The 25,499-nt window shown below is 42.6% G+C and overlaps 1 protein-coding gene and 1 long non-coding RNA gene across 11 annotated transcripts in view; one reads left to right on the top strand and one right to left on the bottom strand.

Moving 5' to 3' along the window:
* Positions 1-10,835: 10,835 nt before the first annotated feature.
* Positions 10,836-21,522, bottom strand: LOC134513322 (uncharacterized). Its single transcript, XR_010070379.1, has 2 exons — positions 21,387-21,522; positions 10,836-20,268 (listed from the first exon to the last, which is right to left on the bottom strand). It is a non-coding gene; the product is annotated as an uncharacterized LOC134513322 (long non-coding RNA).
* A 30-nt stretch (positions 21,523-21,552) lies between these two features.
* ARMC2 (armadillo repeat containing 2) overlaps positions 21,553-25,499 on the top strand; it is a 114,305-nt gene continuing 110,358 nt past the window's right edge. For all 10 annotated transcript variants that reach the window (XM_063329814.1, XM_063329823.1, XM_063329822.1 and 7 more), the window contains exons 1-2: positions 21,553-21,675; positions 25,251-25,433. The gene's annotated coding sequence lies outside the window, so the exon portion shown is untranslated. The remainder of the gene's footprint in view (positions 21,676-25,250; positions 25,434-25,499) is intronic.

Raw genomic sequence — 25,499 nt, 5'->3', positions numbered from 1 at the left:
CGTTATGTAAATAGATGGTTCATGTTTATACTCTACGAAATGCATTTACAAGAAAAAGGCTGACTAATTCGGAGGTCAGCTTCTAATTCAAGGTTAGTGCTCAACAGTGTTTTTTTTCCCTGCCAAATAAAACCACTAACAGCTAAATTAAAACCATGTGCTCTAACCTACCTTTATGTAGTTACTGATATAAAGAGGGTGGAAGCAGTTTTGCTATCAAATGTAATGTCACTGGCTAAGGAGTAAAGTAAAACGTCCGACAGAAGCTTTTGCACAAGGGTGCGCATCAAGACCGCTTGACCTAGAAGGTGTGAATTGCATGAGTACAGGAAAGCCACCTTTCAGTGACCTGTCCCTGTTACGGACTAGGCTTCATTTCCAAAGAATACATTGAAATAAATAGCAATTTAATCAACAAATCATCCTCTACATTCAGAAGAGCGATTGACTACAGAAAAAAAAAAAAAAGGGATCAGCGTGATGACATTTGACCCTCTTTTAGATGTTTGGATATCCCAGCCGTGGTGAAAGAGGTTTGAACCATTAGCTCCCTCAGACCCATACTAGATGGTAATAATCAAGACAGCTGCCAAATTTCTGAAAACTGTCAGCTGCCAAAATTTGTACCAGCATTTTATTCTCCCTTCTAGCTATTTGCTTATCACTGCTTAAAAATTACCTGGTCTTTAAAGTGTCACTGAAAAGTGAAATGAAAACTAAACCCCGCTCTTTTTTATTAGCTTCTCAGGTGTAAGTAAAACTTGAAATTCACCCAGCATCTTCTAAAACCGTTTTGCCTGCAGAGAGTGCGAGCGCTCACCTGGAGACTTGAGCAGAAGGTCAGTGATGCTACTTGACCTCTACCAGACGAGGAGTAGGGTGCAATGTTTCTGTTCAGCCCCATGAGCACGCTCCCAAAGGACTGAAGTCTGTCTGGCCCCATCCCTCAGTCAGTGTCTAAGAAATGTTTAGTCCAGATCTGTGAATGTGTGTCAGGGTGATAAAAGCCCAAGAAGATGCAGTACTTGTTGAGCGGTGGGACTGCGGCATGCAGGCAACTAGATCCCATGCAGACACAGCCCCGGTCAAGAGCTTCCCAACTCCTCGAGCACTGGGCTGCAGACCTTCCTGGGGTCATGTAGCCTCTCCCACAGATCCCAAACAACACTTCTAGTGGTTACAGCTGCAGAAGAAAACCTTCAGTTTATGAAGGGAGAATTCAGTTATGCGGTATTCATCTGTAGAGCCAGCCAGCTCAGAGAGGAGATTTGTTTCTGGCAAAATCATTGTGGTTATCTGGAGTAATCTGCTAACTTTGGGGTATAAAATACAAGTTGAACTACGAAATAAATCGCAAATGTTTGCACCTTGTTGCCCCAGTGGAAACAGCCACTTAATTTGTGTTACAGGGGTTTGCACCCCTTCCCCAGCATTTCACCTGTCCAAGAGTCAAAACGTCCCATTTCTTGCAATGTCCAGCTTTTATAATACACTTATACATCACAGTGGCCGACATGCATAACACAGACTACTAGTGCTGCAAGGAAATACAAATAACAGCTAAGCGTAGGATGTGTCTTCAATTCAGCGAAGGCCAGGAAATAAAGAGCATCCATTTATTTAACTGCCGTAGGCAGGGACAGCACAGGCATAGGGTGGCTGTGTATGGGGCTGGGATTGCTGTGCTGCCTGCCTGCTTCCAACCAGGTCGGGAAGGCTCTTCTGCCCTACGTGGGGCCGGAAGGGCAATGAGAGGACCAAGAACGTGTTTACAGCCCATGGCTGGTGCAGGGTGGATGTGGCAAATCAGTGTCCCAAGTGCTGGGTGATGCACCCTGCCCAAAGTAGAAATAACAGGCAGGGCTCCGGGTTCGAGGCACTGGTTCAGGCACCAAACTGACACTATAGCCTGAAAATTGCTGAATCTAACCATAGAACCATAGAATCATGGAATGGTTTGGGTTGGAAGAGGTGTTAAGGATCATCTAGTTCCAACCCCCTGCCATGGGCAGGGACACCTCCCACTAGACCAGGCTGCTCAAAGCCCCATCCAGCCTGGCCTTGAACACTTCCAGGGATGGGGCATCCACAGCTTCTCCGGGCAACCTGTGCCAGGGCCTCACCACCCTGACAGCAAAGAATTTTTTCCTGATATTTAATATAAATCTCCCCTCTCTCAGTTTAAAACTGTTACCCCTTGCCCTATCACTACACTCCCTGGTAGAGAGTCCCTCCCCATCTTTCCTGTAGGCCCCCTTTAGGTACTGGAAGGCTGCTTAAGGTCTCCCTGGAGCCTTCTCTTCTCCAGGCTGAACAACCCCAACTCTCTGTCCAAAGGAAAACAAAGATCTCACAATTACTATGAAAAGTGCTAAGTATTCACTCTCACAGAAGGATTTCTTAGATGCTGAACCTCAGCCATCTCTGCTAAAATCTTTCTTATTTCACAGTCCCTCTTCTTATTTTGGGCATTACATCCATACGGTACCTTTAAACCCAACAAATCCTAAGTTTCTTTGCGAACTGAACTATCAGCAGAGTGTAGAAAGATACATTTTAGATACGTGCCCAGGCTAAAGGTGGTGACACTAGCAGAACTGCAGTTAGGTTCATCTCATACGCTAAATTTTAGTATCTAAAAATGGTGACCACGCACTTTTATAACAGGCTCAATACTGGCTGTAGGTCTAGCACAGTACCCAGGGGTGTATTGACCCAGCAGAGAGTGGGAATCATCAGAGTGATTATAACCTAACATTGACTCTATGTAACTTTAATCGATCATGTTGCATCTGTACCTGGATTCTGATCATGACTCCAGCGGTAACACACCTTCCACGAGGCAAGATATTGCAGCCTGAAAAGAGAGAGTGTTAGGTTTTCGGATAAAGTGGAGAAATGGTTTTGAACGGATCAGCCAAGATAGCAATAATTGCCATAAGGCTTAATGTAGCTTGTGCAGAAAATGTTTCTCAATTGCTTATGGTGGATTGTCAGATGTAAGAGCAGACAAATTGAACAGATTGTGAAAATAATCCTAGCATAGCTTCCAACAACAGAAGTTCAACTTTTTTGTTGCTAAGAAATGTGAAATTACAAAAAACAGTAATATTGGTTGCTGCAGAACCAACAAAAGCATAAAATATCATTAGCTGCAATCATTCATTATCTATTACCTGATTAAAAGAACTTGCTAAGTAGCATTTTCCAATACTTACCTTTAGATAAAATGATACGTTTTGGCAGAAAAGGTCTTCTGTATTGACACGTACATAGTGAAGCTCTTTGCAAGTTGAGAAAACAGCTTTAAAAACTTTGCTGAAATGAGCATATTTTTCCCAGCGTTCACTAGAGACTCAAATAACATTAAAACACTTCCAAAGGTTTTTCATTATCTGAAAGAGGCCTAATCAGTTGTTTGTCTGAGTGTTTTCAATGTGGCAATGGAGCTACGTTAGGAATTTTTTTAAAAAGAACCAAACAAAAAAAAAACCCAAAAGCAAAAAAACCCAACCTAGATTACAACCAAATTATTTGAATTACAATACTACCCTTATTTGGAGATGCCAGTATTAACTTTGGGAGATGCTACTTTCTAAAAATTTAATGAAAAAAACGAGAATGAATGATTGCTGCCAGCTAACTGTTGAAATCATATATATTGCATGCATCCATAATAGATGATCATTTAATCTTCATTTAATCTTGAGGGTTATGCATAGCTTTCAATCATTTAGGTTTAATCATCTCTCTGAATGTCAGAATTACCAACCTTTGTCAAACTGCAATTCATCGGGATGATAAGGCATGCCCTCACATGACAGTTTATCTCTATACCCTAAAGTTGAAAGATCATAAAATATTTTCCAGCTAATAGAAGTTATTTTTGTCCAGCAGTTAAGAATTGCTCAATTGCAATTTTAAAATTCCTTAAGGATGAGAAAGACGGTGATGAAGGAAAGATGCTTTCAGTGACTGAATACTCCTTATCTTCATCTCACGCTGTGCTAAAAGTTTGACTGCTCTAATTTTAAAGCTATCTAATCTTTTATGTGCTAAAGCATATGAAATCATGCATTATTAGAAGTACGAATTACAAGAAGAGTTCATTTATTTGGTGTTATATATAACCTTTATCTAAAACGCATTAGGTGGTTAAAAAAATTTCATTTAGTAATATTCATTAAGTCTCAAACTCTTCTTTCAGAGAACAAAATTGCTTCAACCTGATTGAGATATTTTATCTGGGGGAAAAAAGTGAATTTTTTACAAGGTCTATAAGCATCAGTGAATGTTTTGACGCTTGACAGTGAATTGGACGTGAATCCTGTGTATAAATGATGTTCTTTACTGGGAGATCCATTCAAGTGCATGTGCGGCCTCAGGAGTGTCACATTGGAAAACAGTCATATATTCTTTCTTCAGAAAGGCGAGTTTTGAAATTTCTTAGAACATGTGGAATGTGTTATATTAATTTCACTGTTGCATCTGAGGCATGTATGAATATTTTCTTTGTATACACATAGTTGGAAAGACTGCAGAAATCTATTACAGGCAAACTCCGCTTAAAGTTGAGCTTCCAATTTAAAGTGATTTTAATGGCAGAAGTAAGGAGTTTTATCAATTGATTTTTTAAAGATGTGCTCAAAGGTACTAAAACGATGCTTATGGGTTTACCAATAAACTGAAGCCTATCAGAGTGGAATGCCACACTTGAGAGCAGTGGAAATTTCCACCTTGGAGAAAATTAGCTGATACTTGAAAGGCAAACTAGCATTTCCCTGAAATGTCACTTAAAATGACGTTCCTAATTCCTACCTGAAAATGTGGCCAACCTGCCCAAGAACGATGCTTTCAGGGCAGGTGATTTGTTCTACGACAAAAAGACAGTGCGAGTCTGCACCCAAGCTTTTAGTGTAGCCCCAGGACTTGGGGGGGTTCCTTTTTGTTTTCAAGTGCCACTAAATCTTTCTCCCTGCCCCTCCGCTGCTAGATTAATTATTTTCTGTGCAAAGGCCCTTCTTTCAATGTCCTCCATTATTCTGTTTTGACCGTACTGGGGAACTTATCCAAGTCAACAAAAAGGCAGCCTTTATCACAGAGAGGCAGTTCATGAAGTGGAGGGTTTCATACATTACTGGGGGAGAATTGCCTTAACGTCGCCTATTCACGCTGATGTGCCAGGTGCATCCACTTACGGGGCTCGAAACGCCGCTACCACCACATCTTCCGCTGCCAAGACCATTATGTGCTCCGAGTGACGGAGCAAGAGGCAGGACTTAGATCTTCTCTGCTGGGAAGTGGAGGGAGAGAGACCGATCTTTGTGTCTCAGAAAAAAAAATAATCTGCTGCAGAGAGCCTTTTAACTCTGCGCCTGCGAGAGCTTCGGAAGAAGATGGGGAGGGAAGCGGCATGAGTTTAGAGCAAGACTCCGCTCTGCATCACTGCCCCGAGATACTGTAAAGAGGACAAAGGGAAACTGGGATATAAATAGAGAATGACATTTTCCTTGCATTGTCCACAATGAATACATTTCTACATGAACAAAATCGTTGGAACGAGACAACATGCATGCCTGATGTTGAAGAAAAGCCTGTTTGTGCTTAGTACATTGGAGACATTGTTCAAAAATAGTTCATCCTTTTGTAAATATTGCCTCGGCGATGGTGCCAGGGTCACTGTTGCTTTGCGTTACCAGCTGAGTAAGTATCGGTCCTGCATGTGCTGCTGGGAGAAATTTTAATACGGGCACCAGATTTAAAAGGAGAAAATTATCCTCCTAAGGACCGCCCTGTTCATTTGCCATTAATACTGCCTGCTTTCCTCTTCTTGTCTCTCCCAGACTTACCCTGTTTTCTTGCACCTAAAGGGTGTTCACCGGGAAATAAAACTTGCCCCATCCCTCAGGTGCTGCTAGGATGTGTACAGAAAGCAGACGTCCTTTTTGGACAAAACCCTGGTTGGTGGAAAACTTGCTTTTTCTTCTCATCTGCAGTGATTCAGCTACAGCAGGTCCAGGCTGCGCTCCCTCCTCGTGCAAAGTGGCTGATGTCAGCTGAGCGGCGCCGAGTTGGAGATCTTGGCTCTTTGGTTTGTTTGCTTGTTTTCTGGAAAGACATGCATTTACGTGGCAACATTTCTTTTTTTTTTTTTCTTCTTTTTTTTTCTCCAGAAGTTTTGAGAATCCAGCAACACAAATACTTGTGTCACATGCAAAACAAAATCTATGAAATGAATAAAATATGTTCTGCACCCAGTGAAAGCCGCCTTGTATCCCTGAGCAGAAGGCAAATCTGATGAACAAGATCCTTTTGTATTTGTCCCCACACCCAGCTTTTTTGGCATAAAATGTAGCAAAAAAAATTTGGAGTTCATTAACATACCGAGATAATGGACCACAACTTGCCTTTAAGTGTCCTTGTGCAGCTCCACTGTTATTAGTGAGAAAGAACGGGTGCAAATGAGGCAGAACTTAACCATCAAATGAAAAAAGAAATCCCTTCCTGTGATGTATCACATCAAACCACTTGTGATCCCAACAAACTGTGCAGCCTCCCTTCAGTCAATGGGACAAAATGGACTTTCTGGAGCTCAGCTCCCGTGACCTGGTACTTACTTCTCTCCGCAAATAAAAGAGGAGTTCAGAGAAGAATAGGCGTGCGCTGTGGAGGTTTAAAGAATCCAAATGTTTTTGTTAATTGATCTGTACTAGCAACTTTTAGCAGCAGCTAAAGCCTTGGATGAATGCTTAAAAAAATTTTTTAGAGTGATACTAAGACGTTGTTCCAAACAAGGATGTACCTGTTGGGATTTCCAACAGACTGTGGTTAGCCTGGGAGGTAATTCTTACTGCTAGGCTATTCATTTAAAAAGCATTTAACCAACGCGTTGGTTTTGGCATTCCAGGAATTGTGCAGGTGTGGGGGAGTGCGGAGGATAGCAGAGTTAGTCCGGTCCCTGGCTGTGATGGCTGAGACTTGGATTCATAAAAAGTCATTGGAAATGGAAGATATTAACTGAATAGTCTTTTAGTGACACCCAACAGACAAATCCTGGTTCTACGTGGCCTTGTCCTCTTCTGAAATCCCAGCTATCCGTACCCAGTAGGATTGGTTTAACTCTTATACAAAATAGGATTTCGTATAATTTGAGACAAAAAAAAAATTACCATTTTTCATATTTCCTTGTCCTCCAAAAAGCAGAGTCAACACACTTACACGAGCATCTCATATTAAAATTGCAAATATTTTGTCTCACTTTGGTGCTGCCCTCATTTCCCTGCCTGATTAGGAATGGGCTTTTATTTCCTGAAAGCCTCCCACTCCAGGAAGGAAATGAATATATTTGTAATCGGAGGATACTGTTCCCCGTCAAGATAAACCACAATCTGAAACTACAGAAATTGCAGGGCCCTCCAGCATTTCACGCAAGCGGGCAAATACAGTTATCCCTATGATGCAGACAAATAAATCAGGGGAAAGCGAACTACTGACTTGCCCCAAAAGTAGTCAATGGAAGAGCTGAAAATTATACCTTTAAAAAATGCCATGATGTTCAGGCAATTTTGAAAACGTTTCTCTGCCCTAAAGAAGGTATAGTTCAAGTTCAAAGAAGATGCGGTAGGAGCTGTTGTACCAGGCTGATGCAGCGTCTGCAGATAATGATGCCGCGCATCCTGAAGATTGCTATACTCTGCCACTCTCCGCTTTTATCTCTACGGCCATGCCCCAGGGTTAAATAGTGGCACCCTTTAAATCAGGCCTCTAGATTTTGCAATTGGCAGTGAGAGTTTCGTTAAGCTCCCTGACAGAACGGGGACATTGCGAGTATTTTTGTTTCTCTAGAAGGAAAAGGACCGTGGGGTGGGTAGGAACCACAGGAATCCCAGTTTCTTAGGAGGTCCATATGCTTCAGTCCAACAGCTGCTTTTGTGCCTTTGATCTCTGCCTGGGTTCATGGTACAGAAGATGTGCTCTTCTGGGTATCTACTGCTCAAATAGGCTTGTCGTATTACCACCTTGATTGCGGTTGCTTCACTGAGTCCTTTATTTTTTTGCCATGTTATTACAACAATAAAGGTTTCACATTCTGCTGTCTCTTAAAAAAAAAAAAAAAAAAGGGAAAATAATCTATAGGTCAAGGATGAATGTCCAAAGGCTGTAGTAATTAATGAATGGAAAATTTACTTCACACCTGATAATAATGATTTACTGGAAATTATTCCATCATAAGTCGCTTCAGGCTTTCCTGATAAATACCTTAATGCAGGCAATTTTTGTGTCTTCTAACTCAGGTCTGCCATTCAGGAGCTATTAGGAGTTTGTGAAATATTAGAAAATTGTCTGCCAAGCTGTTGCACTTATTTTTTTTCCCAGAAGTGATGTCATAACCCCCCAAACTAAAATACACAAATGCTTTCACACATATAAGTCAAAGAACAAGTATTGGGAAAAAAAGGCAGACGACTAAAATTCATAATAATTTTATTATTATTACTCAAGCCTTTTGTGGTTACACTGCACAAGGTGATAAATGGATTTATTTTTTTTTCTAGATTGGTTATGTAGTCTTCTGAGCTAAAATGTTGAGAAGACTGCTCAAAGCCAACTACATTACCCAAACAGCTCTCATTTGATCTCTGAACACCTTAGGCCCTCATTTCAGTGTAGCTCTCTGCACGTTTTCCAGCACTGCAATGGGGCCAGGATTCCATCCTTCCTGCGTCAATGGTTCCAAAAGAATAAGAAAATCTAGGGGGCAAAGGAAAACAAAACGCTTTCGTAGTAAAATTAGGTTGACTAGAAATGCGAATTTCAATGAGAAATAGAATCTATTTCTATAGCATATGCTGCTGTGATCGGCTTTCATATATGGCAGAAGCCAGCAGACTTTTTTTAGTAAAATTCGTAAGTTTTACTCAAAAAAAAAAAAAAAAGAGGTTACTCTAGCCTGGCAGAAAACAGAATATCAAAAAGTTGCCATCGTAGAAGTGTGGATTGACTACCCAAAGACATAGAGGACTGAGTAGTCAAGGAGACTGTATACTAATCCTAAGCAGGTACAGTGCCCGGCCCTACTTGTGCTCTGCAATGGCACACGCCTTGACCTTCTGCCATATTTCTGCTAAGTAGAAAGGAAGTTTATCCGTATCTTCGCAGGACAGAACGATAACAAAACCACTGTAATACAATGGAGTTATTTCAAAATACAGTTTATCTCAGTATTGGGTAGTTTCTTGATAGAGCATAAATAGGGATTTAAATAAAAATCTTCAAGAGAAAGCACTGTCAACAAAGGAACATCCCACCTTACACTTTGGGAGTGATTTAAAGCAAGCAATTTTATTAATAGGATTCTAGCAGTAGCCTATACTACAAGGTTTTACCACCGTTTTTAAATGACAGTCTGACATCATAAACACAATATATTATTAATTACAATTTGCTTTTATCACCGAGGTGTCCCACTTCAGACCAGGGACCTTTCCTCTAGTCGCTGTAAAAATTCATTAGAAATGTGTCGGGAGAGATTAAGATGAGTATCCAGCTACATCTTGGCCTTGATTGCAAAAGAGCACACTGTCAAGCATCTTAATAACATATTTACTGATGTTCAATTAGATGCTAGAGAACAAAATTGATCGCCACGCTTAAAAATGTTTGCTGCCGCCTTACAGTGGTGAAAAATGTGACCATCCGTCATGCATATGGCAGACCCGTTGGCTGAACACCCGCAATCACTCTCCATGCCTTGCAGAGGAGCCGGCGAGCGCATCCAGCTCTGCTTCCTCCTCACCTTCAGTTTTCCACATGTACCTGAGCAGCAGGGACGGGGAAGGCTGTGGGAGTCGGAGAACAAAAGCCCTTCCCAAGAAGTATCCCCTCCCTGTCCATCTTTGGTTAATGAACGCAACCCTTTGGAACCAGTTCTCGCAAGACGAGCTCCATCTTGTCCTCAACAGCTTTCTGCACGTGGTTAGGCTTCACAGTTCCCTGAGCACAGGTGACCCGAATCACGAATGATATCGCAGACGCTATTTGGTCTGGAAAGCGGTGCCGATACTGGAAATCCCTCATCCACACTTGTTATACCCGACGTCTGCGTTTGCTCCTTTCCCAGCTGCATCACTCCTGTGCTCCGCAGGGTCATCCCGTGGCCTTCACGGACCATCATGTCTGTCTTGGAGAGTCTCACTTGTAAGCTTCCATCTGTACTTGAAGCTCCTACTAGTTCCTTAGCGTGCAGGCATGTTATTTTAATTACATTTTTACCTGCTTTTATTAAGGCAGTGGACACAGCCGTTCACTTCCACCGTGACAGCCTAGTCCTTCGGTACCGACAGCGATTCCCAGCTCTTGCCTTGTTGGCAGGTTTCTCCAGTGCAGTTCACACGTGGGTTGTGTTGTTGGTACAGGGTCATTAATGAAAATATTAAATAACCCTGATATCTGAGGTACTCCCGGTTGCCTCATCTAGGAAACCACGTCAACAGCGTCTGCCATCGCATCTCTCTCTTCCCAGTGTTTTGTGTCTCTGTGTGTGTTACAGTCCTGGCTCTCTCCTGCTCACTAGTGATTTTTAGCGCAGCATTGTAATAATTTCTTTACTGCTTTCTTAATAGATTAGATCTAGAAGGATAAAATAAGGGAAGAGAGGTGCAAATAAGGGTGAAAGTATCATCAGGCTATTCTACATACTCGCCTCCATCGCTCTTTAGCATGTTTCCAGCAGTGCCACGGCTATCCCCTTACATTGCTTCATTTCCTCTTGGCCTTTTCTGAAGGTGGGGGGAGAAGCCTGTGAAGCAAACTGTTGCTTTCTTTTAGCACAGTGGGTTTTGTTTGTTCGGCTGATACTGGCTTTCTAGCTTTGGTTTTGCAATGTTTTTTAAACACGCACGTTGCTATGCATTTATGCTAAAGGCAGCCAGGCCAGAGAAGCGTGTGCAAGACTTGGGAAGTGGTAGAAAAGTTTTGCGCAGCACCATAATCATGTTTGGTTTGGATGGTATTTTTTTTTGTTTTGTTTTGTTTTGTTCCCTGTCCCTTTCTCTTGTAATTCCTAACATTTTGCTTGCTTTTTGAACCACTGCCAAGCAGCGTATTGATGTTGTTGTGGAAGCGTCTCTTACAGACCCAGGAGGCTGCTCCGGAGGGGCAGCAGCCAGCTGAGACCCCACCATCCATCCAACACAGTGCAGTCACCTACACCGAGGTTCATCTGCTGTTTTGTTGCCCGGTCACTCACCTTCACGGTGTCCCCTCTCCTCCTGTCTTCGCGCTGACAGTAATCTCTGCAACTTGTATTCACGCCCCTTCCCAGAACGTTTCTGAGCTTGCTGTATAATTAATTAATGCTGGTCGAGGGGCTCTGCTATTTGTCTCCCACCACTATGTCAGGTGAGCGCTCCTTTCTGTCCTTCGCTGCCCATCTTTCCATGTGCTATTTCTCCGCAGGAGAAGCTGCCTCTTTGCCCGTGCAGCTTAATTTCTCTGAGAGCCTCTGCTAAAAGATGTCGAATGCGTTTTTTAATTTCTTGTGGGGGTATTGACCAGCTCTCCTCTCCCCGTACACAGGGACTTGCAAGGCATCGCTTCCCTTCACAAAAGCTGCCCGTTTCTTTCCCCACGTCACATTTACTTACCCATTTGTTCACTAATTCTTTTCTTTAACCAGTTCACCTGGCTTGGTCATCAGGCCTAATGCTCTGTAGTTACCTGTATTTTTCTCTAGAGCCATCGATAACAATTTTTGTCATGTGAGACAGTGAGTTTTTTCCTCAAATTCATCTTTTTATACACTTAGTTGTGTTTTTACACATATAATCTACCAGATAGATAGTTTTGTTTTTTTTTCTGTTTTCTTCATTTGGGTATAATATCAGGTTTTTTAAAGATGCCTTTTAACTTGTAGCAACCTTAACCAAGTCGTTTAGCTATGTTAACTTTCTTCTAAGGACTTTAGAGATGTCCTAAGATATGATGAGCCCTCCAAGTGTGAACATCTTGGAGCAGTAAATTGCAGGATTTTGAGGCTCTTATGTGTATGGTCTTCTCAGCTACATGCTGACGACTCCAAGAAAACCCATGTTTTATCACCATCTCTGAGTGAGCTTCTTCATGAATCCTTTAGATGGAGGTGAAATGACCAAAAAAAACCCAAACTAGTTTCATTCTGCCTTTCTTAATTTCTGGCTGGGAAAACTTGTACAGATTGGTCTTTGAATCCACGTGGAAGAGCAGCCTTCTTAAATAGGATTTTGAAGTAATCAATCAGAGCTTAAAAGGCGAAAAACTTGGGACTGCCCACCAAGAACTTGGACACAAGGAAGCACAGGATAAAACTGGATAAATAGAAAATAAGAAAAAACACCACAAAGCTTTCCTAAGAATAGATTATGGCACACTAGCCAGACATTAAAAAAAAACAAACATCAAACCCTACTTTTTTTACATCAAGGAAATGAGTTGACCTAATATGATTGGATTTCAGGGAAACATTTGTTAGTACGCTACTTGAAAAAAAAAAAATTAAACTAAGGAAGACAGCAATTACTAAATTAACTCTTCATATGAATAAAAACTTGCAAAGTAGTTTTGAAGGGGAAGTCTCTGGCTAAAGGGAAGTTGACAGTGGACTTCCTTAAAGAATGATCCCAGATAGATCTTACGAACTATTTTCATTGACTACCTTAACCGAGGAAGGATCAACTGATGACACAAAGCTGGGGCACTGCTTGCACAAAGAGGGGGGGGCTAAAATATCGTATAACAAAGGGCACGAAAGTCACTTTACACTATGGGCTTGACTCAGTATGCTGGAAGTCGGTATGCTGGAACACCAAACCCAGCAAAATTTCTTCGGGATGGTATTTTCATTATAAAGATAAACCACAATGGTCAAGTTTCTTAGTTGTCCTGCAGGCACAGAAGTAAAACATATCAAATAAAATTGCTACACAAAAATGCCACAACACACATTTCGTACAGAAAGTTCCAAGAGAAGACAAAGAGAAGAAAGAAAAACAGATTTTTGCTTGTTTAATTAGAGACAGTCATAATGCTACTTAGCTTCCAGAAACAGAACCACCAAAACCCTCCATATTCTTCTATTAAAAAAAAGGGGGGGGTTATGTGTTATTCAGGAGTGCCACACAACTCCCGTACATCCCATTTTCCCTTCAATCTCACAGGCATAACCTGTAAACTGCAGATTAACCTACAAGATCAATAGAAACAATATAATGTGACACTCAGTCCATCTCCTCTGTTGATCCTGGAAAAATATTTCAGAATTTGGTCTCTTGCTCCCAGAGCTGTCAACTGAAGCCAGTGCAGGACACCAAGCCCGAAGTACTGGACGACTTTCTGAAGGCTCACCTGACATAACATACCGTGATGTGGCCGGGGTAACGTAACACCAGAGACAACCCTGTTTCATGAGCCAAGGTAGCTCACCTGTAAAGCCCTGTGCCGTATCATGTGCATGTGCCAGCTCACGTCTATAGTCGTGCAAAGCGTGGAGATTCCTGAACAAATCCAGACGCGCCAGAAAACTCACGGGAAGCCCGTGCCTTGGATGAAACTGATGACACTCTCCTTATAAAAAGCCTTTTGACACCCTTGCCATGCAATACTAGTATAATAGAGCAAAGTTCACCGTCATAAACTAGGAACAATTAACAAGACCTTTTGCTATCAACATCCATAAAAAAAGGGTATGTTGGGTGAGATGGCCTGTGAGATGTTGATAGCAGGTAGTTCTGAATACACAAGTTTAAAAAATATCAGAATATTGTATATCTAGCTGGGATAGGAAGATATTAATGCCACCATGAGAGGCCCCAATGACATCTTATCTGGAGTACTATGTCTACTTCTAACCTTGCACATTAAAAGAGATTTACTGGAAGTGGAAAAGGTACAAAGGAGAGTTAGAGGAATGGTGGGGGAAAGGCATCCTCCTCTAGGACAGGTATGGCATGGCTGCTTTGGCTGAACTGAGGAGGAGCAGGTTTTGGCATTAACCTACGAAAGCTCAAGGGGTGACAGACTGGAAGGGACTTTATGAGGAAAAACTTCTTTGAGGGTGACAGGGCACTGGAACGGGCTGCCTAGAGAGGTTGTGGAGTCTACTTCTCTGGAGACATTCAAAACCCGCCTGGACGTGTTCCTGTCCAGCCTGCTCTAGGTGACCCTGCTCTGGCAGGGGGGTTGGACGAGATGATCTCCAAAGGTCCCTTCCAACCCCTACCATTCTGTGATTATACCAGGAGAGAGCAATGCTCTTTAAATTGAAGTCAAAGACCCCACAGAACACGAGGGTGGTGCTGAATACACATGATCCGAAATCTTTAACTATTCAGAGGAACAGAAAATGAGGAGCAACCTCATGACAAGGGTGGGTAGCTTCAAGATGGAGTCTGATCTCTCTGCAAGCAAGGTGAAGAGTGCAACACGGCTGCCTGCAATAGCTGGGCCACAGACGCGATAGATGGCCCTGGGGCTGAGGAGGTCTTCTCCAGTCTTGCCTACGTCAAGGTCAGAGCTGACTACAAAAGCTTTGGTTTTCAAAATTCATGCAAAATGTACACGTTTGTCACCAGTCAGTTTATCATCACCTGCTATCTTGTATTCAGTAGTGTTACACAAGAGTGTAAATTAACGTGGAGCGCAATCCTCCCGATTATTACAGTTGGGGAACAAATGGGTCTGTGTATATGCAAGCATCTAATTAGTCACGTCGTGGTGGCATGTATGTGGAAATACCCTCTTTGACTACGAAATCATACTGACTGCTTTGGCTTATACAACGATGTGTGTTGCTGCGACTCTTGCATAAGGAGAATTAGGCCTTCTGTTTTAATAATACTCCGCCATTCCACTCTATTCTGAGCCCTTAATCTTGCATCACAGTGAAACATTGTAGTAGCAACACATAATTGTGTATTTTTCCAATTTTCCATTTTGTAAAACACTAGTTCCTGACCTCTGCTAAATGTGTACAGTGGCTTACCTTGAGACATTAGATTAACCTTAACTGAAAAGAGTGCCAGTGTAGCTGTAATAGTAAAAAGAATATGACTTTACCTACTCTTGAATGTCAAGTTTTCAGTCTTCTTTTCCCGTAAGAGCTCTACTGTCTTAGTACGCCACGTGTGCAGTTTCCCAAGTTCTGTTTGTTTCAGACTGAGACGACTTGGCCTTATTAGCTCCTTCCATCCCCTCCAGTTTTGGTGGGGTCCCAAGTGCCTCCTTAGCGATACTGCGAAAGGAAATCCCCGTAAACCTCAGAAAGCCCTAAAGAAGCTGAGGGCAAACCGGAGCGGATCTCTGCTCTCGCAGGCAGCGTCCTCCCCTTGCGTGGGGCTCCCCTGCCACGGGTGTCAATGGCAGCTCTGCAAAGAGAAGGGGAACCCCAGCGGAGGTTTTGCTCCCTCTCTGTGGCTAAAAGGACACCCTCACGCCAGGCACCTTTTCTGCATTTGCTCGATGTTTAAGGGAGCTTATTGCTGGGGTTTCCAGGGCAGAGTGTCATCACTGCAGCGCTTCTGTAATCTGCAGATAAGGGGTGACGAAACAGAAATGTAGTTTGGAGGATTGGGCACGGTACGGGGTCATGTTCTCTAAGGCTGGCGAGTTACTTACCTCTCTGCTCAATTTCCAGGGGCACCTGCATGTTTCTGAATTATCACTTATTTTAGATGAGCACCAGCAATGGACAGATAAAAAATCGTTTGTGTGGTTTTAAAAAATAATACCCGGATCTTTTGTCCAGAATATGATAATTGCTTTTGCTCATAGACAGCAAATTCAGCATCGTCCTAATTACTAATTTATTTTAGGGTAAATTTTACCTCCTTCCCCCTCTCCCAACACACAGATGTGTATATACTTACGTACATGCACATACGCAGAGCTATCAACATTATTCCAGCATAAGTATGAATACCAGTGAACCAAAAGTTTGGCATCCCTACTACAGTGAAAGCTGACTGCCACCTATGGGTAAGAGTTCATGTTAACATATTTTGATAACATTTTAATATTATTCTTTGTAATTAATTCAATTTGTAATTATTCTAACAGGACAGAGTTTTGATTCATTTGCTATATATTTTGCCAACAACAATCACTGCTCATCCTCTGAAAGCTGGGTATTAAAACTAACTGCCTTACGAGGGAGCATCAGCTTTACGACAAGTAAAAAAAGCGGGGTACGACGTTCTTATTTTTCTTATGCTGAATAAGGAATATATAGAAGTACCCAAATCCCCCATGCAAAGAAAAAAGAGTCAATGCTACACAGCCAGGTACAAGTTGTATTTAACGATTACTATAATTTTATGGTTTAGCCATCTCAAGGTTTGAAAATGTTGTTTATTGCTTTCTTTTACTAAATACATACGAATAGCTTAGCTATGCAGTCTCACAAAAATGTGTATATAATCAGTATCCCATAGTAATTTTCTATTCAAAATGTTTCATTTTTCAGAGTAAAATGAAGGCTAAGTGGGGGAAGGGAGGCAGCAGAAAAATGTATGGCTTGATTATGTAAGCCTCGATTTTTCTGATAATCAGTCTATGTAGCATTTACTTAGAAAACTCAAAAGGAAGTACAGACTGAAAAGCCAAACTTATTGTATCAAAAATGGTTTTTTTCTGATACGGCTTTCAGGTACTTAAAAGCAAACAGGCCAACAATTCTGTATATCTGACTACCAAGGAGAAAAACGCTAGATTACAGCTGCTATACTGCAGTAAGCTGCATTAAAATGGACATCACTATCCATTTCTCAGAAACAACGTAGGTAAAAATAGCTGGAAGTCTAGCAAATTAATGCATATATTTCAGTTTGGGAAAAAATCATTTTGCTCCAGTAAACGGAAGCTAATTGTGGCCATTATATTTCTCCCTTTCGGGGCAGGGGCATAGTATTTCTGAAGGAAGAGAGACAGATAGGAACTTACAAGAGGGAAAAAAATATTAAAAGAGATAGTAACTAATAAAAAATAAGAATGAGTCTGATATTCATTTTTTTAAATCCCCCATTTAAAGTAAGCTTAGTTCTGGGCCTTCTCATTCTTATTCTACTTTATTAAATATGATAATCAGTCTATCTAAAAAAACTGAAATAATTATTACACTAGTGCTTATCTCGTGCATTTTCACTAAGTTTTATTACTAAACTTATTTTATAAACTTATGAAATACTGTAGAAGCAGTCCGTAAATGCCACTTAAGTATGAGACGTTATCACATCAACATTTCATGCTTGCTCTCCGGCAGCATCGGTACCCTTTATAATCTACGTATTCAGACATTTATGGTAAAACCTTTGTGCTTTATAGGCAAAAGTATCATGTAGCTAAAGTAACTCTGCTCCATAGTAATATATTTGTGATGCATTTTCCTTCTTACTTCTGAACTGATGCATTTTAGACACTGCAAAAATAGCATTCTCCAATTTACGTCCTTGCGTCCACTTTGGCTACTGAATCAAGCTGTCGAGAGCCCAGTAACATTTCCCTGTATTTTCAAACCACAGTTTAAACTTAACCCACTTAGTCTCCTTGGATAGGGACTTCATATCAGACAGAAATTACTCCTTATCATGTTTGATGAATCCAGCTTAAAAGAAAACACAGAACTGCATGAACATCTGTGACAAACGACTTGTCTCAGCCATTCTGCTCTTTCTTCTTTAATCTCCCACTGGAGTACAATTTAGTAGGTATACTATTTTACAGTGCAGACCTCCTCCCACCAACCTACTGCTTGCAAAAGGAATAAAAAAAGAAATATTTTCCATGTGTCGTACCAAAACCTGAACAGAATATAGTTGAACTTTTAAAAACAATTACTAGTAGGAGAAGGGAAGAAAACAAGTAAGCTAGCACCCCAAATTTACAAGAGCAACAAAAAGGTAAAAAAATGTAAAAAAGCAATAGAGGTTTGTTACACTAATAGATCTGTTAATAGAATATGAAACAAAACCCTCCTTTCCTGGTGACACATCACCGAGTTACTACTTGCATACTTCTACGAGTATAAACTGAGAGCAAAATTTTGCTTTATATAGTCAGTATTACAAATTTTGAGATAGTCCTATTTCAGTATCTTTAAAATCGAGGCCTTGTTAAATGACAGGCTACTTGGAAAGATCTCCATGATATTGGAAAACCCAGATAGGTTCCTCCGCATTTTTTTTTCGTCAATGATCTCTATGTTTGATAGAGGAAAAAAACACAAACCAGGAGTGCACCTAATTCTCTGAAGGGCTTCTTGTTAATTTTATGCCTTTACGAAAAGACAAGGAAAATTCCACTTCCCAAGTAAAGAAATACAGAACGTCATAACATCATAGCTTTAAAAAATGAGTCTTTCTGTTATATACAGATGTCTCATCAATTTCACTTGAATGCTGCTTATACTGTAAAACACAGATTTTGCTTTAAATAATAGTACTTAATACCTACGTGGATTTTTTGCTATCTAATAGCTTTGCTAGATTGGTCGTGGATTTTTACTATGCTACGTATTTTTTCAGTACTTAGTCATATGCCTGCATTTTTCAACAATCATTCAAAATATTACTGTATTCTGGTCTATTCCATTGTATTTTGACACTGGAGGAGTGCATTCAGATACTCATAATATAAAATGCTTATAGACGCAACTAAACAAAAAAACCACAGATTACCTTGTGATTCAGGGGAATGAATGGGACTTTCTTCTAACAGGGAAAACCCTGTTTGTTCATAATAATTTAGTTTACAGTTGAGAACGGGAGCAAAGCACCTGGAACTGACTCATTGTAAATTCCAGAAATGCAAGAGCTTCACAAAAACTCTGCGGTTACCTTGTTTTTTAAGTAACCATGCCGAGCTGACAGCTATTAACAGTAGCAAGGACTTGCATAACGAGGACTTGAAGGAAGGCTTAGCACTATCCATGCCAGAGTGATTTAAAGAGAATGAAGGCACGTATTTCTTTATGATGCATTATGTAACAACACAGAGGGCAATCCGAGGCATTCAAAAAAATATGGGACCCACATTTGATCTTATACTTGTTATCTATCACACAAATATTTTCTAGTGCTTATAGCTTAAGGCTTATGAAACACCTAACTTAGGAATGTTACCCAGTACAAATGAGTTTAAAATGTTTTAGATGACATATTTTATGTTTTGCACATCTCTAGGAAAATATAATAGGTCCTATAATTCATTTTCTTCAAACTTCTGCAATACACACAATCTCAGATAAAATAAAATTGTCAAAATCAGTGATAGCTGGACCTTCTGGTTCACATTAGTGTGAAGAGAAAACTGCTGTTGAGCTGACACATTGATAGATTACAAGTTCTGCTGAAGAATAGCTAAAAATGGTGATTCAATCTTGTCACTACTACATAAGAAGAATAACAGAAGTGGAGATGTTACTCATGATATCATGTCTTTTATCAAAACCCTAACGGGTTCTGGTGCATCGAACACATTCTCTTCCTGAGAGCTTCTAGCTTTAAAAAATGCCAGTGTAAGTAAATGAAACAAAACCGGCCTATTAAAAAAAATAGGATGAGCCTGTGCCCTAAATGTATTTTAACATGAAAATAAAGATCAGATTGTAAAAAGACTATCTTTTAAGGGGTATTTTTTTCTCCTCTTTTTTTTTTTTCAATAGAGATGCTGGTCTTGTAATGATGAAATGGAGAGCTAGGAGGATTATGAAACACAAGTAACATGAAGGGCAAATCTGACGGAAAGAGAGGGAGAATATCATTCCAATTATTTAAAACTTAACTGAGTTAGTTTCTTAACTAACTTAAATCAATACAGCTCCCCTGAAATCAGTAAGGTGATACAGATTCACCCAAGATGTATCTAGCATGTAAGATAATGCGTACCATCATCTTCTATTAGGACATGTAAACATGAACACATGTGGAGAGTCATCTTTTCTAAATAACTCCTTCATCTTTAAATACTCAAAAGAGAACTTTTAAAAGAGGCACCTTAAGTACTTCTGCTATTCTACCCCTCGTCCTTCATCGATCCGAGCCTTCTACAGCCATTTACGTTTAAGTGAAGTGAGATTTAAACACTGACTTCAGTCCCTCAGTGCTTCATACTTCCCTGTGCTGCTGCAAATCACCATGGAAGGCTCAAGATGGAGGGAACGGGGCCTTGGTGGCTTGTGCCTTCCTCCCACGTACATCACCGAACGTTCCCAGCACTTATTTCGCTTTCATCCAAGGAGTCCTGCAACAACAGAAGGGGAAACAAGGCTTCACAGTCCTCATCCTTCACGGACAGGGATAACAGGTAAGGAAAAAGGAGGAAACAGAAACATAGAGGGGGAAGGATTTATTACAGGCTCCCCTCTCTCAAAGGGAAAGAAACCTTGACACAAACTTCATCATATCATAAAGCCATAAACAGGCATGCACCTCAGATTGCTGATAACTCAGTGGTTTCATTTCAGGGAAGAATAAAAAGATTCTTTTGATTTTTATTTTTACTTTTTCCAGGGCCTCTATAGTAAGTATTTGCAGCTTCTCCTACAATAATTGATAATTCATGTTGCGTAGGAATTTTTTATCTTAAAAAAAAATAAATCTCCCCAGCAAAACTGTGACATAAGTTTTGTTCTTAATTTGTGGATGATTGGGGAAGAGGGGAAGAAAAGCAGCACAGCAGAAAGTTCATCACCTTGCTCTACACTGTAGGCTGAGCCAGAAACCGACGTTAAATCCAAGAAATATCTCAACCCTGCTCTGTGTTTTGCCTACAGTTCTTCCACACACATTTGCCTTTTGAGTACGCACACCGACATCTTTAGGATATTCAGGCAACATATTAACACATTGCAGGTAGGGGAAAGAAACAAGTCAGAAATATATGGGGGGTGCAAAGCACTAAACAGTAACCAAGCAGAAATGTTTTAAGAAATGCTATTACAGCCTGACAACAAAGTAGATTTCTACGTTCTCCTTTCAAGCTCGGAAGCTTGGTAGCATGTGAAAGGAGTTAAAAAATTTTCTGACTTCGGAATGTAACTGATTTCTGTTTGTTCCACAATGCTGTGGCAGCTCTTAAACACCAGAGCTCGGACAGATGACAGTCTGCTTTCAGGACAGGCCCGGTGGTGACAGGCTGTAGCATGGCGGGGAGCGACCCGCGCAATTTTGGGGGGGGCACCGCAGGTCTCCAACCCGCCTCACGCCGGGCTTGCGTTTTCCTCGGGCTGCATCTCGCAAAGGAGAAGAGGCCATTACACCTCCCCTGTGCCAGGCCCAACAGCCGCATCCTCGTATTTTTTATTATTATTATTTATTTTTTTTCCTCTCCAGACAGCATATCTACACAGTGGCGTTTACCTATTTGCTCGAGCCGTGGCTGCCATGCCACCTATCTGGACGGCCGGCGGCAGCGGAGCGTTGCCGAAGAGGTAAAACCCCCGTCCCTCTCGGACGCCGGGCGAGGGCCGGCTCCTGGCGAGCAGCTCTCCCTCAGCGGCGGCGGCGGCGGCGGGGCGGCTCCGCTCAGCGGCCGGCGGCGGGCAGCGTCCATTGCAGCTCGGCGGGGAGCAAACATCCACGGCCTCCGGGGTCACCCGGCCCCTCTCCGTCCCCCCCCCGCCCCCGCCCGGCCCAACACCACCGCCAGGTGCGTTTATTCCTCACCCCATCCTCCCACCCAGCCCCTGGGCTGATCCCCGTCCCCGGGCGGCGGGGCGCAGCCCGGCACAGCGCGGCGCACCTGACAGCCCGCCGCCCCGCGCTGTATTTCCCTCCCTTAGCGACAGGGGAGGCGCCCGGCGGCGGCGGCCCCGCTATTGGCGGAGAAGAGCGGGGCGGGCGCGGCTATTGGCTGGCGCCGCCGCCAATGGGGCGCGCTGTATCCGGGAGGCCGGGGGGCTGCGGAGCTATTTAAATCCAGCTCGGTGATGTCAGCGGGGGTGGCGGTTGTCGGGGGGGAAAGGGGCGGTTGGTGCTGAGGCGAGCGCGGCGGCCGCGCCTGTCAGGCCGCGTTAGTCACGGGGCGGCCGCTGCCTCCGGAGGGGAGGTGAGCGGGAGTGGCCCGGCGCACCTGCTGAAACATCCCCGCGTTGACGGGATCTGGCAGCCCTCCCCTCCCCTCTCGGCCGCAGCGGTGCGCTTATCCCGGTGGCCATCCTGGAACCTGTGGGTTAATTTTAGGGTGTTGGCACGGGGCGCGCTGGGACTGGGCGCAGTCCGGTGGGCTGGCTAGTTGTGCGAGTTTCATGTTAGGCCATCTCTTAAAGAGAAGGCAAAAGGGCTACTATCCGCGTTAGGAACACTTCTGTTGAGGGGGAGGGGTTACCTCGCAGCACCTTTCTGCACCGCTCTGATTCACGTCCAGTGCCTCCCCACGGCCTCAGTGGTACTGTAAAAGCAATGAAGTGCTTTGAATTTCTTCCCTTGAACCATGCCTTCGGGAAGGTGTGCCTTACCCCTGGGTGTTCCAGGGTGGACTGGTTTTGAACCTGAAGGAATGCCACAGGCGGGAAATCCTCGATTGATGATGCTGGCTTAAAGGCCAGGAAGCATACCAATAGTAGGGTACAGCCATCTGGCCGATTTTCCTCTGGCATTTCTGATTCCTGTTAATGGCAGGTCTTGTTCTGTGAGTCAGACTTTCAGAGGCTAAAACTTGATAGGTCCTTCTAGCTGGATGCATTCTGTTTTCTATTGTCTTCCCAGCACAGCATTCACAGATGGAGTTGAAATGGTGTCACGTTACAACAGAAGAAGATATGCGAAAACAAGATGCAAATGCACTGGTCTGTCTTGGCAGAAAATGTCTTCTAGTTTGCTCTGCACTTCAATATGCTGGAGATCTGTCCTGCAGCTCATCTTGTGTAGCCTAATAAAGGCTGAAAATTGGGATTAGAGTAGAGCTACTTGACCTGAGGCGCATGTAATCATCCTGCCTGCAGCCTGGTGCCCAATACCCTGATGGTTGCACAGCTCTTTCCCTTGTGTGACCCAGGTTTACCTATGGTGTGATCAAAATGCAGGCATCTCCCATCATACCATGGCATGTCACTCATTATATGATGGGAGCACAAATAAACATCGGGTAACAAACTGCAAGCTTTTCTCAGTTTGCAGGTGGATGTGTGCTGTGACCATAGATTGTGGCCTGTAACTACAGGTGTTTTGGTTGCCTAAAGATGCATGTCTGGATACATGGCTGCAGAAGGATGTATGGTGTGGTGACCTGTGGAAGTGGTTCCATAAGAACAATGCTGTAGTGTAGTGAGCTTGAACATACAGGGCATTACTGAGCTGAACATTTTTGGTGACAGAGGAGACCGGTCCTGACGAAATGGGGACTGGAAACCAGGAGGAAGAAGGTTGCTGACAACCAGGGGACTGAAGGTCTCAACAGCCTCCCAAACAGGACAGCAGGAGTAAACAGCCTTTGCTATTTCATGGTGGAGCTTCATACATTCACAGTCATAATTAGCATGAGAGAGCAGATTTCACCTAGGGCTTAGTAATTAAAGCTGGAGTGGGGAGTTGGAATTCCCAAGGAAGGATGAAAAGCCCTTACTGTTACGTGTGAAGGAGCTGTCATTGAAACGACAGTTCTTCACTGTGGCAGGATAAGGCAACAGAGGTAGAAGACAGCACGGGAAGGCTGACCATGGAGGTGGCTTCTGTGAGAGAAAGGAAAGGCTTGTCATAAATTGGGGTCCTCAAGGTGAATTTGATTTTCATTTAAGGACTTTCACCAAGAGTCAGATGGAAGGAAGTGAGAGCCCTTTCCAGGAACTGACACCGTATGCCTTTTAAGTCCCGTTGTCATTTCCTTGCTTTTCCCACCCTATTTGGAAAGCTGCTTGGAATAAAGATGAACTTGCTACACTCGGAGTGTTGTTTATGTATTATATTTTTCCGTTAATCCCACACTCCAGATTTTCTGTCAGTTGCCTGCAAGGTTCAAGAAATAATAATTTTCTGTTGTTTTGATTAAATTTTCTCCCCATGGTCCCTGGCTGCATGACTTCAGGTGACTTGAGGAAGCGTCACTTTTCTCTGAAATGTCAAATCAGCATTAGCAAGAGATGAGAAGCTGGGCAGAGGCGTTTGTGGTGGTCCTGCTCCTGACTCATGCGTCTTGCTCACATGCTTGCAACTAATCTTATGATCAGATTTGAGTTGAGAAGACGACTTTCTCTAACATGGGGGCATTTTGAGGGGAAAAAGGGAAGATGGACCGTGTTTCACTTTGTAAAATGAACTTGGGTATTTTGGGGGTAGGAGCTGCTGGAATGGACAGAGCTCTCAGCCTGGAGCAGTATAAACCTGCTTGTTGGGCAGGGGATGTTTTTTAATATGTGTGAATGGAAGAGGGAAAGATGAATAGATCTTTCTGGACTTCACATCTGTGGCGTAGGTGTAGGGGGCAGAAAGGAATGTGAAGAGCTCATCTGGTCCATCCTTTGATTTCGTTGCCATAAAGCAGGATCCAATCTCCCCATCTCTTTCCTGGTAAATATCCAATAGACCTTCAGGAACGGAACTTTATAACCTCCCCAGGCATCTCTTCCAAAGCTCCACTTCCCTTAGCTTAGCACATTTTTCTGTTGCCTCCAATTAGAAAATCTTTATGTGCAGATTAACCCATTACCTCTTGTTGCATCCATGCAGAGAACAAGTTGTTCCCTACCTTACCATAGAATTTATGTATTTTGAAGACTGTCAGCAAGTGTTCCCTCAGCCTTCTCTCTTTTTTTTTTTTTTTGCTAATCAAACAATATGTTCAATTTTTGATCATCAGTAATTTTTTCTAGTTCTCTTAATGTGACCCGGGGGGACTGCAGTCCCTGACCCCTCCTCACTTTCAGTCCTACATATCTGTTTAAGAAAGGTCTGCAGAAAGAAGGCAAGTAGTGATTTCAACATTTCCTCATAGTCAGTTTTCTCTCATAAACTATGGTGAATGAACAAAATTAATGGCAGGTGAAATTTGCAGCCCCTAGGAAAGGAGAACACGCTGCAGGGGAAGATGGATGGATGGTGCTGAAGTGGTGGCATCAGGTCAAAAGAGGGACATAGGGACAGCTGGTTGATAAATTGATCTGTGCAGCTCCATTGAAAAAGAAAAAGCAAACCCCAAATTTTAGGATGCTTAAGGAAAGGGGATACTGAATGATGAACAATAAAATATTATTGCAAATGATGCTCACTGGAAATTGCTGTGTGTTGCAGCACCTCGGGTCCGGAGTTTCACAGGGCGTACAAGGATTGCTGCTAAGGCTGAGTAAACTGAGTCATGGAGAAACTAGGAGACACGTGAGTCACTGAAGTTCAGACAAGGCAGAACTGGAAATCCCCTCCCAGTCTCGACACTGCTTCTTTCTGGCCAGTCTTTAGAAATCGTTCCTGCTTCAGGTTAGTGATACATGATACCGTTGTGGTTTTTTTTCTTCCTGTTAAAAGCAATTTTGCAGAAGAGTC

The sequence above is a fragment of the Chroicocephalus ridibundus genome, chromosome 3 (genome assembly GCF_963924245.1).
Source record: "Chroicocephalus ridibundus chromosome 3, bChrRid1.1, whole genome shotgun sequence".
Taxonomy (NCBI): domain Eukaryota; kingdom Metazoa; phylum Chordata; class Aves; order Charadriiformes; family Laridae; genus Chroicocephalus; species Chroicocephalus ridibundus.
Note: the sequence above shows the minus strand (reverse complement) of the source record. Positions and strands in the feature narration are given on the sequence as shown.